The sequence below is a fragment of the Aquila chrysaetos genome, chromosome 4 (genome assembly GCF_900496995.4).
Source record: "Aquila chrysaetos chrysaetos chromosome 4, bAquChr1.4, whole genome shotgun sequence".
Classification (NCBI taxonomy): domain Eukaryota; kingdom Metazoa; phylum Chordata; class Aves; order Accipitriformes; family Accipitridae; genus Aquila; species Aquila chrysaetos.
This window is the reverse complement of record NC_044007.1, coordinates 11640404-11652513: the sequence shown is the minus strand read 5'-3', so window position 1 is coordinate 11652513 and position 12110 is coordinate 11640404. Positions and strand designations below refer to the sequence as shown.

Sequence of the window (12110 nt, the reverse complement as noted above, 5' to 3'; positions counted from 1 at the left end):
TAAGCACCTATCTTGGGGAAAAGATGCCAGCTGGGGCTTGCCCACATATGCTGTTGGTATGGCTGTAGTCTTGCAGTGGTAAGAGGGAGGCAGAAATACAGTCAAAAGAGCAGATAAGAATAGCACAATTGGGACAGAGTGGTCCTAACTCCCAGGGATTCTGCACGCAAGAGATTTGCCAGATCAAACCCTTAGTATTTCCAACAGCCATTCAGCCATAAGAACTTAAGCTGTGAGTGAAAAGCACACAGTGCAGCTATTATTCTTTCAAGTCCCAATCGAGCTGTTTGCTTTTTCACTTTTAATTTTTAATATAATTCGTCTTGTGAGTTTGCATGAGGTGTCCCTCCCCAGTCATTTACCCTGAGTGCTGCGGGGACTCCTGACAGAATGCACCACATCAGTGAACTAAGGAAGAAGACAGTTGTGTTTCTTAGAACAGTCCTTACTTAGGCTTGATTGGATTTCAATTACATGCTGCTAGGGGCTTTGTACAAGACATCTGTAATAGCAGAAACACCTGCAGAGCCGAGTTTCAGGATGACAAATTTTTTCTCTCTCTGGACTAGCTTGTTCTCTCATCTAAGCTGGATTCTCTTCGCTGACTTGCACAGTCCACGTTATTTTCCCTGGTGTAAATGAAAGGAGAATCAGAACCTTTCTTTCCTTTGCTAGGAAAAAGTTATCCAGCGTGTGGCTGCAAAGCTAACCTGGCTGCACGCTGCCCAACCACCTCCTCTTCAAAGTACCATTCCCACCAAGCTGGCTTTGAACAAATTGAAGCATATGGCCTCTGTGAAAAGCCAGACCCTTTTTACCAGTTCTCATACCATCGAGCTTTGAAAGGCTGATGTTTTACAGTGAAGCTGAGTGTCAGTTTCTATTCAATATATATGAACTTTGAAATGAATCATGGTTTCACCTGAGCCACTTTCCACTGATGCTAGACCTTCATTGTTCCTACAAATTGATGGTATGGATTTCACTTTGTGAAGATTCAATGCACAGATTTTGAGGTAATGTTTTTGGCTGTGAAGAGAAAGGCCAGGATCAAGGCTGTGGGAAGAGCTAGCTCCCCAACTGCAGACTAATTCTCATTGGGCTCAAATTTCTTCTTCCCTTGATGTGCTTTTATCCTATTCCAGCTAACAAAGTGTTGTTCTTGACTCAGTACTTAATACACAAGAATGCTGACTTCATTTGATTTCTACCTCCTGTTCCACTCGTTCTGACATGAAGTTTGATCTTGACCTTTGGCCGTAAGACAGAGATGGGTGAAATCTATGATCTAGCATCTTTCATATGTTCATGTATCAATTATCTGACTACAAGAACTTGTTCCTTGTATAGCAACCATCTTTAGCCTGTATGACTTGAGACTACATCCTGTAGTGGTTGGCACTGCTTTATTCATTGCTGCAGCTATGTAATTTTTTTCAGGTGGAGCCCTTGACCGTGATTGCCATTAAATGAACAAGAACAGATTACTGTATACAAAGGGAAGAGGGTCTTCAGGATTTGAAGAGGTAAGTTCAGAAGGATTTGTTTCCCAGTAACTTGCTGTCTTTATCCAGCCTGCGTTCACCACTTTGGAAAGTCCCTAGAATGACACTAAGGACACCTGCCATGCACAGACATGTGTAATACCCTCCCAGTAGTGTCATCTAGGGTATGGTGTAGTCAATGGTAAACTGCAGTTGAGCAGGAGATTTGGTTGAGAACAGGCCTACAGTACCCCTAGACATCTTGCCTAGCCATGGGACTTAGCATTTGATTTGTTGTTGTCATCACCCAAGACACATAACGATTCTCTTTCTACTTGTCCTACCTTCTTTATTTATTTGCTCTATCTATGTGTCTTTGGTCATCACAGCCCATGAATGGATACTCCTTAGAGTCCTTTCTGGACTTCAAAAAGCTGAACTGTAGAAGAATTATAGAAACATAGAATCATTTAGGTTGGAAAAGACCTTTAAGATCATCAAGTCCAACCATTAACCTAGCTCTGCCAAGTCCACCACTAAACCATGTCCCTAAGCGCCACATCTACACGTCTTTTAAATACCTCCAGGGATGGTGACTCAACCACTTCCCTGGACAGCCTGTTCCAATGCTTGACAACCCTTTTGATGAAGAAATTTTTCCTAATATCAATCTAAAACTCCCCTGGCGCAACTTAAGGCTGTTTCCTCTCATCCTATTACTTGCAACTTGGGAAGAGAGACCGACACTCACCTTGCTACAACCTCCTTTCAGGTAGTTGTAGAGAGCGATAAGGTCTCCCCTCAGCCTCCTTTTCTCCAGACTAAACAACCCCAGTTCCCTCAGCTGCTCCTCATAAGACTTGTGCTCTAGACCCTTCACCAGCTTCGTTGCTCTTTGGACATGCTCCAGCACCTCCAGCACCTCAATGTCTTTCCTGTAGTGAGGGGCCCAAGACTGAACACAGTACTCAAGGTGCAGCCTCACCAGTGCCGAATACAGAGGGACAATCACTTCCCTGCTCCTGCTGGCCACACTATTTCTGATACAAGCCAGGATGCTATTGGCCACCTTGGCCACCTGGGCACACTGCGAGCTCATATCCAGCCGGCTGTTGACCAACACCCCCAGGTCCTTTTCCACCAGGCAGCTTTCCAGCCGCTCTTCCCCAAGCCTGTAGCGCTGCATGGGGTGGTTGTGACCCAAGTGCAGGACCCAGCGCTTAGGCTTGTTGAACTTCTTGCAACTGACCTCGGCCCATTGATCCAGCCTGTCCAGATCCCTCTGTAGAGCCTTCCTACCCTCGAGCAGATCAACCCTCCCTCCCAAGTTGGTGTTGCCTGCAAACTTACTGAGGGTGCACTTGATCCCCTCATCCAGATCATTCATAAAGATATGAAACAGAACTGGCCCTAATACTGAGCCCTGGGGAACACCACTTGTGACCGGCCACCAGCTGGATTTCACTCCATTCACCATCACTCTTTGGGCTTGACCATCCAGACATTTTTTAACCTAGCGAAGAGTATGCCCATCCAGGCCATGAGCAGCCAGTTTCTCCATGAGAATGTTGTGGGGAACGGTGTCAAAGGCTGTACTAAAGTCTAGGTAGACAACATCCACAGCCTTTCCCTCATCCACTAAATGGGTCACCTTCTCATAGAAGCAGATCAGGTTAGTCAAGCAGCACCTGCCTTTCATAAAACCATGCTGACTGGGCCCGATCACCTGGTCGTCCTGCATGTGCCACATAATGACACTCAGGATGATCTTCTCCATAACCTTCCCTGGCACCGAGGTCAGGCTGATAGGCCTGTAGTTCCCTGGATCCTCCTTCTGACCCTTCTTGTAGATGGGCATCACATTTGCTAACCTCAAGTCAACTGGGACCTCCCCGGTTATCCAGGGCTGCTGATAAATGATTGAAAGTGGCTTGGTGAGCACTTCCACCAGCTCCCTCAGTGCCCTTGGGTGGATCCCATCCAGCCCTATAGACTTGTGTGTGTGTCTAAGTGGTGTAGCAGGTTGCTAACAATTTCCCCTTGGATTATGGGTCTTCATCCTGCTCCCTGTCCCTGTATTTCAGCTCAGGGGGTGGGTACCCGGAGAACAACTGTTCTTACTATTAAAGTCTGAGGCAAAGAAGGCATTAAGTACCTCAGCCTTTTCCTCACCCTTCGTCACTATGTTTCCTGTCGCATCCAATAAAGGATGGAGATTCTCCTCTGCCCTCCTTTTGTTGCTAAGGTATTTATAGAAACATTTTTTGTTGTCTTTTATGACAGTAGCCAAATTAAGTTCTAGTTGAGCATTAGCCCTTCTAATTTTCTCCCTGCATAACCTCATGACAGCTTTGCAGTCCTCCTGAGTTGCCTGCCCCATCTTCCAAAGGTCATAATCTCTCTTTTTTCCTGAGTTTCAGCCAAAGCTCTCTGTTCAGTCAGGCCGGTCTTCTCCCCTGCCAGCTCATCTTTCAGCACATGGGGACGGCCTGCCTCTGTGCCTTTAAAACTTCCTTCTTGAAGAATGTCCAGCCTTCCGGGATTCCTTTCCCCTTCAGGACTGCCTCCCAAGGGACTCTGTCAACCAACCTCCTAAACATGCCAATGTCTGCCCTCCAGAAGTCCAAGGTGGCAGTTCTGCTAAACCCCACTCCTTACTTCTCCAAGAATTGAAAACCCTATCATTTCATGATCGCTGTGCCCAAGATGGCCTCCAACCATCACATCACTCACGAGTCCTTCTCTGTTCACAAACAACAGGTCCAGTGGGGCACCTTCCCTCGTTGGCTCACTCGCCAGCTGTGTCAGGAAGTTATCTTCCACAGATAGGAACAGGAACCTCCTGGACTGTTTCCTCTCCGCTGTATTGTATTTCCAGCAGGCATCTGGTAGGTTGAAGTCCCCCACAAGAACAAGGCCTAGCGATCATGAGACTTCTCCCAGGTGCTGATAGAATATTTCATCTGCCTCTTCCTCCTGGTTGGGTTGGTCTGTAACAGAGTCCCACCATGATATCTGCCTTGTTGGCCCTTCCCCTGATTCTTACCCATAAACACACTTAACCCTATTGTCACCATCATCAAGCTCTAGACAGTCAAAACACTCCCTAACATACAGGGCTATCCCACCGCCTCTCCTTCCTTGGCTATCCCTTCTGAAGAATTTATAGCCATCCATTGCAGCACTCCAGTTGTGTGAGTTATCCCATCATGTTTCTGTGATTGTAACTGTATCATAGTTTTCCAGTTGTATAACAGCTTCCGGCTCCTCATGTTTGTTGTCCATGCTGCGTGCATTGGTGTAGATGCACTTTAGTTGGGCTATTGATCCCACCACCTTTTTGGGTGGAGGAGCCTTCATTCCTATGTGACTGTTCTCAGGCACTTCTGTGGTTTCTAACACATCAATAACCTTTGCATCTTTTCTGTTGCGTGGATCTCCATCCCCTACCTCCGCTGAGATGACAGACTAAAGGACCTTACTAGCACACTGTCCCTCAAACACTGGCACGCTACCCCCAGGCTTATCTTTAGCAAGCCTGGTTTTATCCCTTTCCCCCTTCAAATCTAGTTGAAGGCTCTTTCAATGAGCCTTGCTAACTCCTGTACAAAGATCCTTTCCCGCCTTTGACACAGGCATACCCCATCTGTTGCCAGTAGGCCTGGTGGTGTGTAGAACATCCCATGATCAAAACCCCCCAAATTCTGCTGGTGACACCAGGCTTGGAGCCAAGTATTGATCTGCTGGCTCTTCCTGTTTCTTTCCTCATCATTCCCTGCAACTGGAAGGATAGAGGAGAACACTACTTGTGCTTCAAATGTTTTTCAGCCTGCAACCTTACTGTAATTTGCAGTGATGAATTTCTATTTTTAGAAGTAAACATGGAGGCTAAAATCCCCATTTGAAGGGATGGTAGGAGCCAAAGAGCCACATTTGGCACCCAGTCAGATCTCAAAGTTTTGCAGTCCAAGCAAATTTTGCAGCTGAGCAAGCCAAGTGCTCTGCAAAGGCTTAAACAGGAATTTGTGATGAAGAAAGCCTATAGAGAAAGAGGTTAGTAGGCAGAAGGGAAAAGAAAAAGAAATAAGTTATTAACATTTCAGATGATTGTCCATCCAGAAGCAAATAATGTTGGAGATGAGGTTTTTGTATACTGTTCACTAATGTCATGGTCTAAAAGGTGCCGGTGTGTGCTCCAGGCCGTATGAGGGAGCTCCCTCCACCTGCACCTGATACCCTTGTTCCAAGCACAGTCCCTCATCATCATTTCCCTTGTTACTTATGGGTGTAACACTGCAGAAACAGCTGCAGGACAAGTGTTTGCCACCCATTTGGTGGCAGGGTTGAACATGGAAGAATCCCATACTTTTGTACTGAAAGGGCTAAAGAAGTAGCGCCCACCTCCTCCTCCTTCAGCAAAAGCAGTAGCTGAGGAAGGTTGAGGAGGCACATAAAGTTGAAGAACTAGTGAGAATTTGTGCACGTCTATGCCTTGATGCATACCTATTTGCTGGAGATGCGGCCATGAGCTTTGGATCTTTGCTGCTTTAGTACTGGTGCACTTTTCATCGACCTTCCCTCTAAGGCTCCATTCATAAATCGCTTATGGAGTGTGAATAAGCCGTTGGGATGCTCTAATAAATGGTTCCTCACATAAAGTTTTATTCCCCAATAATAATTAGCTTATTAGTAAATCCCTAATGGCATTACTAAGGAGGTCATTATCATTATCCCTGTTTTATATCTGCAGAAACTGGATCAGAGAAAGGGAAAGTCACCCACTAAGTAAGATTTGTGGATGCAAACCCCTGAGTCAAGGCAAATGCTTTATTCAGTAGGTCACAGGACTAATAGGTACTTGAAATATATGGTTAATCAACTGGTGTAAACAGAATGTAATAGGACAGTGATATGTTCTTGGAAAATGTTTAAAAACATCTAGAATAGTTACTTGTGTCTGTGATTGCTTGTCAACATTTCGTAGCACTAACTGTTCATAGATGCCATCTTAATATAGACATAGCAAATTGCTGTAGTGTTATCTTTAGGAATCTGCATGGTTTGTGTACCATTAGAATTTGTGCCATCCTCTCCTGAATTGTTAAACAGTAACTGGCATGCCATTTATTAAGTTTTTACTCAAAGATATCCTTTTTATTCAGCTTATTCCTGATCATTTTGAAAATTGTGCTAGGACACTTATTTTCTTTAACAGTCCAGTACTGGCCATAGAAAAATCTGCTGCTGTCTCAATATATGGGACAACAAAATGCAAAGTGGAGTTAAATCAAAATAGATGTCATGAAGGCCACTGCAATGATTGCATCGTACAAGGCAGTATGTAATTTAGTGAAAGACTTGCATGCCTTTTTCTGACAGCAACCAGGGTAGATTTCCAATATATAAGGATTCCCCTTGAAATGAAAAACTATGCCATGCCCAGCTATATATGAGGGACATAAATACTCCTTAAGGTAGAGAGAGAAGTTTAGACAGACAGTTCTTCATGTCAGCATTGTATGATGATGCTGAGACTGCAGCTCTTCCAAGTTGGCTCAGGGTCTGGGAATTTACAGTATTTTAAATTCTGTACAGTAAAATTAGTGTAAATTCAGTACTTTACTGAGCAACTCTTCAATTCCTTGCATAATGGATGGTGAGGAAAATAGATTCTTAACATGTGATTTACGACATCTAATGTGCTGAGCACTGGGTCCTCCAAGCCAACCAAGAGGCAAACCAAGAAAGAAGTGTGTGAGACTGTCATCTGAGCTTATCTGCCCTGTGACTCAGAGACTGAAACCTCTCTTAAACTAAGGTCATATATTTGAGGACTCTTAAAATACTTCTGCCCCCATTTTGCCTGCTGGTGTAGTGGTGAGAGCACCCACTCAGAAGGTGGCATTTGAAGGTTTGGAGTCCTCCTCCACCTGAGGAAGTTTGACTCTGACTTCTGTACTCCATGAAAAAGCCTTGAACATTGGGGTGTGATAGAGTCTAAGAGAGTGGTGGGGTGAGCAAAGAGGTGCCCTCTCCTCATCATCAGGTTGCAGGGTAGCCAGGGATTCATTGCTGCAATGGAAAGACAAGTGCAGAGAGGGCAACCTCCATAGCAGCCTGCGCCAAAGCTCCTGTCCGATTCCTGGAGCTCTGCTTGCTGCTCCGAGATTTTTTTCCTGGTTACCGTTTTTATTCTTTCAATCTAGGCTCTCTAATGAGGAATGTGTAAAGAGTTGTGGGAGCAGTGTAGTAAAATCCTCAGGCTGTCCCTTGCCAGCTGAATATGCAGAAAAGCTCACACACCATCCATGTTGCTCAGGGGAGCTGGTTAAGGTAGGACTGTGTGTATGAAATGGGCATAGTTAATGCCTGTGAAGTAGTTTAAAACATCTGAGGACAACTCAGACTCAAAGCCTCCTGCTCCAGAGTGCTGCAGAAACCTGCAAGACCCTCTAGGGGAATTTTTATCCCCCTTGGTCCAAAGACTGTCTGTAAATTGATCCCTTCAGTTGAGGTTTTGCATATGCGGATAGCCGGCTACCCCCTGCAACACTGAACAAAGAAGTGCAAGGCAGATACTGGTGCTCGGAGTGTGCCATGAAGAGTTTGACGTGCTGGTAAGGAAGCGACACATCCCCATAATTACTTAAAATTCCATGCCTGGCAACGAGGTGCAGGGGGTTAATTAGGCTTATAAGCTGGGGGAGCAGGGAGACCTTTGGGAGAATGTTGTAGACAAGCAGCAAAGCATATGACCTCATTTGAATTTTCCTATTAGGTTTCCTGCAGAGATCTCAAAAGTATCCTCTGATCACTGCCTGAAACTTTGTTCAGGTTTCATGTTTGCAAACACAAGGCATCTCCATTAGATTCTGAAACCGCTACACATGCTTTAAGTCACCAAACTGGTGATTATGACAAGCAAATAGACCCCCCACACCACCTCCTTTTGTTTATTAGGACCAATGACTCTCCTGACTCTTGTGGCAAACAATCTCCCATTCTTCCATTAGAGCCTTGTGGTGCTGCCGGTTGGAGCTGAAGTGGTTGAGACTCACAGTGCTGGACACAAGGCTGTGCCTATCAGCCTTCACAAGGCTTTGCTGGAGAAGGAAAGGGAAAAGATAGGAAGGGGCCATAACTTGAATGCCAGCACCAATCCATCTCCTGACCTCCCTCAGTCCTTTCTCCAGCTGATGCAAACCCACTGCTGCTCATGAGGGTCTCTCCACTGGCCATAACAACGACTGGTTTCACATCAGCAGCAGCTCTGGGGGAGCACAGGAGAGAGGGGAGGAGGATTACTCGTTTCTGTGTCCAGCTGCAGCACATGTCACAAAAGAAGTGTAAGGGGAGTCTCATTTGAGTGCCCAAATCCCTCCTGCCCCAGATGTACAGTCAGCTTCCGCACACTAAAGAAATCCTTGCTTTCAAAGGGAGTGGATCCCTAGTGTCAAGACAGGAGCAAATAATAACCTTTACATGCATCCAAGCAGAAATCACGCTTGGAATAACTTAGTCTGAGTGTTACAGTGAGTTTCATTATTACCATGGTACCTGTTTATTGTGACAACGACATCAAGAAATTCACCTTCTGCCTTTTGGGCACCACTGTGATCCTAAGTAGCAACCTTCACTGTGGCTTGCATGCAGCCCCCATGGAGCAGAAACGTCATGCTCACCGTGCGCTGCTGTATTTCCATTATACGGTGTAAGTGAAATCAAACCTGGGGGATTTCTTCCTAGCACTCCAGACACGCAACCGAATCACAGGATACAAATGCGAGAGCCGGGCTGACGCACGCGCAAGGAGTTCAGCTCTCAGCCCCAGGGACTAGCAACAGGCGGGCAAACCTTGAAGGGCAGGATAGCTCGTTAACTCAGTGCTTTAAATAATAGCAGTGGTGGGGGTGCTGGTGATGTGTGTCCCTGTAGTGTCTATTTGTGTGTGTGTGTGTGGTTTGACAACAGGCGTGAAACAGCACTTGCTGCTTTGCTCCTCAGGCAGCAGCCCTGTGGAAAAACATCAAGGAGGGCATAGGAAAGAGGTTATTTATCTTTTTCTTCTCCTTGGAGATTTTGGACTGATTAAAAAGCTATTTTTGCTAGGAAAGCAACAAGGAAAAAAAATCCAGCCATATGTGGCAGGGATAAAAGCATGCTTGACTCTTCCGATAAGTATGATAGCATTTAGTACCTTTGCTGCTTGGCCCAATATTGTATCACAGGCATCATCGGTGTTGTGCTTCCCAGCATGCCCTAGCATTCCTTCAAACAAACGTTCACTGTAGCAGAAAGTCCAAGAAAAGGCTTACTCCCTTGAGGATCAAGAAGAAAGCAACAGTGAAGAAAGGTACAGTAGCTATTAATATTAATGTTAAAGGAAAAGGGGGGAGAGAGGACATAGGAGCAGTGAAAAAATGACTACTTATGGCTTTGATGTGTTCATTTCCACAGGACCAATAGCAGCATGGAGAATACGGAAAGCAGACAAAGAGGAAAATGAGGAGGTGGAGGTGAGCAGAAGGCAGCTCAGAAAATTGCACAAGCTGTGAGGAGTTTTTTCGTCTAGACACTCATGCACAGCAAAGGGAGCGACTGCCATCTGCATCTCCTCTGAAAAAAGGAAGGGAGAAAAGGGACAGAGCTGAGACAAAAAAAGAAATCCACCTGCATGCCTCTCGTTTTGGCTGTGGTATGGCTGATCCATGCTGAATGCCTGCTGTGGGAGGGGAGAGAAAGCTAGTGGAGGTATTGTTGTGTCTAAGGAGGCACAACATTAGAGAGCGTGCGAATCCTCATGCATCGCTCTGTCCTACTGACACAGTGGGAAGGGGAGGGAGGAAACTATTTTAGTCCTGTTGAGGCTGCTAAAGACTAAAAATGGAAGTAATTAAAGGCCTATTCTAGTCTCACTTAAATCTCTGAGTCTTCAGGCCAGAGTTATTTTTGTTGCATCGCTCTAATGGTGTTGCATTGATGTTTAGACGGGGTTGGATTTTTTTATATTTTTTTTTAACCTGAATTTAGGAAATGAGCCAGCACTTTCTGTGGCAATGCACTCACTTTGCTGAAATTTTGCCTGCGAAATGTTGTTCGGGTCCCAGGAGGAATTTTGCTAAATTGCAAGCAGTCCCAGCATAGCCAGTGTTTGGGCAGCTGGGTTGCTGCCTTACGTTGTGGAAAGGGCAGGCTTGAGTCCCAGCATTAGCTGGTCCAAATCTAGACTGGAAATAAGAATGACTCCTGCACCTTAGGTAAGGTTATCGCTGGATAAATAATGGCCGTAGAGTCTTATTTTCCCCTATTGTTTCACTGAAAAAAAAAAAAAATCTTCAGTGGTTAAGAACAAGAACAAAATCCAGGGCAAGAGCAGGAGAGGTTTCCTGTAAGGGCACCGCTGTTTGCTGCCCATCTTGTCCTCAATGAAAGCTGCTGTGGCTGTAAGCAGTGACAGGAACTGCCTTCTCTTGCTGCCACGTTCATCCCCAATGAAACTCGTCTCATCTCAGCATCGCTTTTGGTCTTTCTGCTCTCAGGTCCCCCTGTGCAGCCACTGCAGTCTTATGTGGTGTCACAGGAGGTCTGATCTCAAGTCACCTGAGCCTGTGAGTGTGTCTGCGTCTCCTTGGTTGGCACCTGTTCGATGTGGGACTTGGCCCATGTCTGCGTCCTCACATGGCCTCCTGATGGTGCAGGGTGTCATCAGGAAGAGATTGGGCTCTTCCCCAGCACAGATATTTGCCCTGTGCAGACCGCCTGGATCTCACCGCAGATCCTGCAGGGGAGTCGATATAAAGAGCAAAGAACTTGATGCTTGGTTTTCCAAAAAAAGCAAAATCAATGTTGCTACGTTTCTGTGTTAGACCTCACACAGCTTTTTAAGAACTACCAGTTCATATAAGCGGAGACACAAAGTCCTCTGTTGTCAAAGTCAAGGAGGACCCTCAAGCCAGTGTCCATTAGCTCCGAGTGGCCACAGAAAGCAGAGCACGGCAGGAGCTTGGCATGGGAGCACTGCCATGGGAAGGAAGGTCCCTCGACTCCCTTGCAAGAGGGGGTGAACATCACATCCCAGCAGAAACTGACAGCCTGCCCAAAACCTCTCAATCCTTCGCTCTGGAATAACCATTGAGGATCATTCCCCTGCAGACCAGTTATCCCAGGGAGGGAAAGGATGTATTTAACCAGCGCCAGTGAGAGGTGCTGGCTCTGTCCCTGCGCTCACAGGGGGCACTGAAAATGCCTGTGGTAGTTGTGCCCTGGTAAGGGTACCACATGCTCATTTAGTGATGGGGAAAAAGTTTCTCCCTGTCTTCCCAGATTGGAAGTACCGAGCAATAAATATCAGAAAGTACTGAGCTATCGGAGCAGTGGCTCAGGTCAACAGAGAAGGAACTGTCTGGGTACAGTGAGGCATAATGAGGAGGAGGATAATTTTCTGGTGTGTAGGGGGGGAAATCAGGTCAGGTACTTTGAACCCCAGCCTACATATTTTCACCTGCAAGTGGTATTAACAGGTTATATTCATTTGCAGTGACTAAATGAATGCTACAGATGTATTTTAGACATTAGAGCATTCTTGTTAATCCACCCTGAATTTTTGACAATTCCTGTTTCAATTCC

The 12110-nt window shown here is 45.8% G+C and overlaps 1 long non-coding RNA gene across 1 annotated transcript; it reads left to right on the top strand.

The window, feature by feature from the left end:
* Positions 1-1482: 1482 nt before the first annotated feature.
* LOC121233254 lies at positions 1483-10722 on the top strand. The gene is made up of 3 exons (XR_005932235.1): positions 1483-1526; positions 9713-9837; positions 9942-10722. It is a non-coding gene; the product is annotated as an uncharacterized LOC121233254 (long non-coding RNA).
* The last annotated feature ends 1388 nt before the right edge of the window (positions 10723-12110 follow it).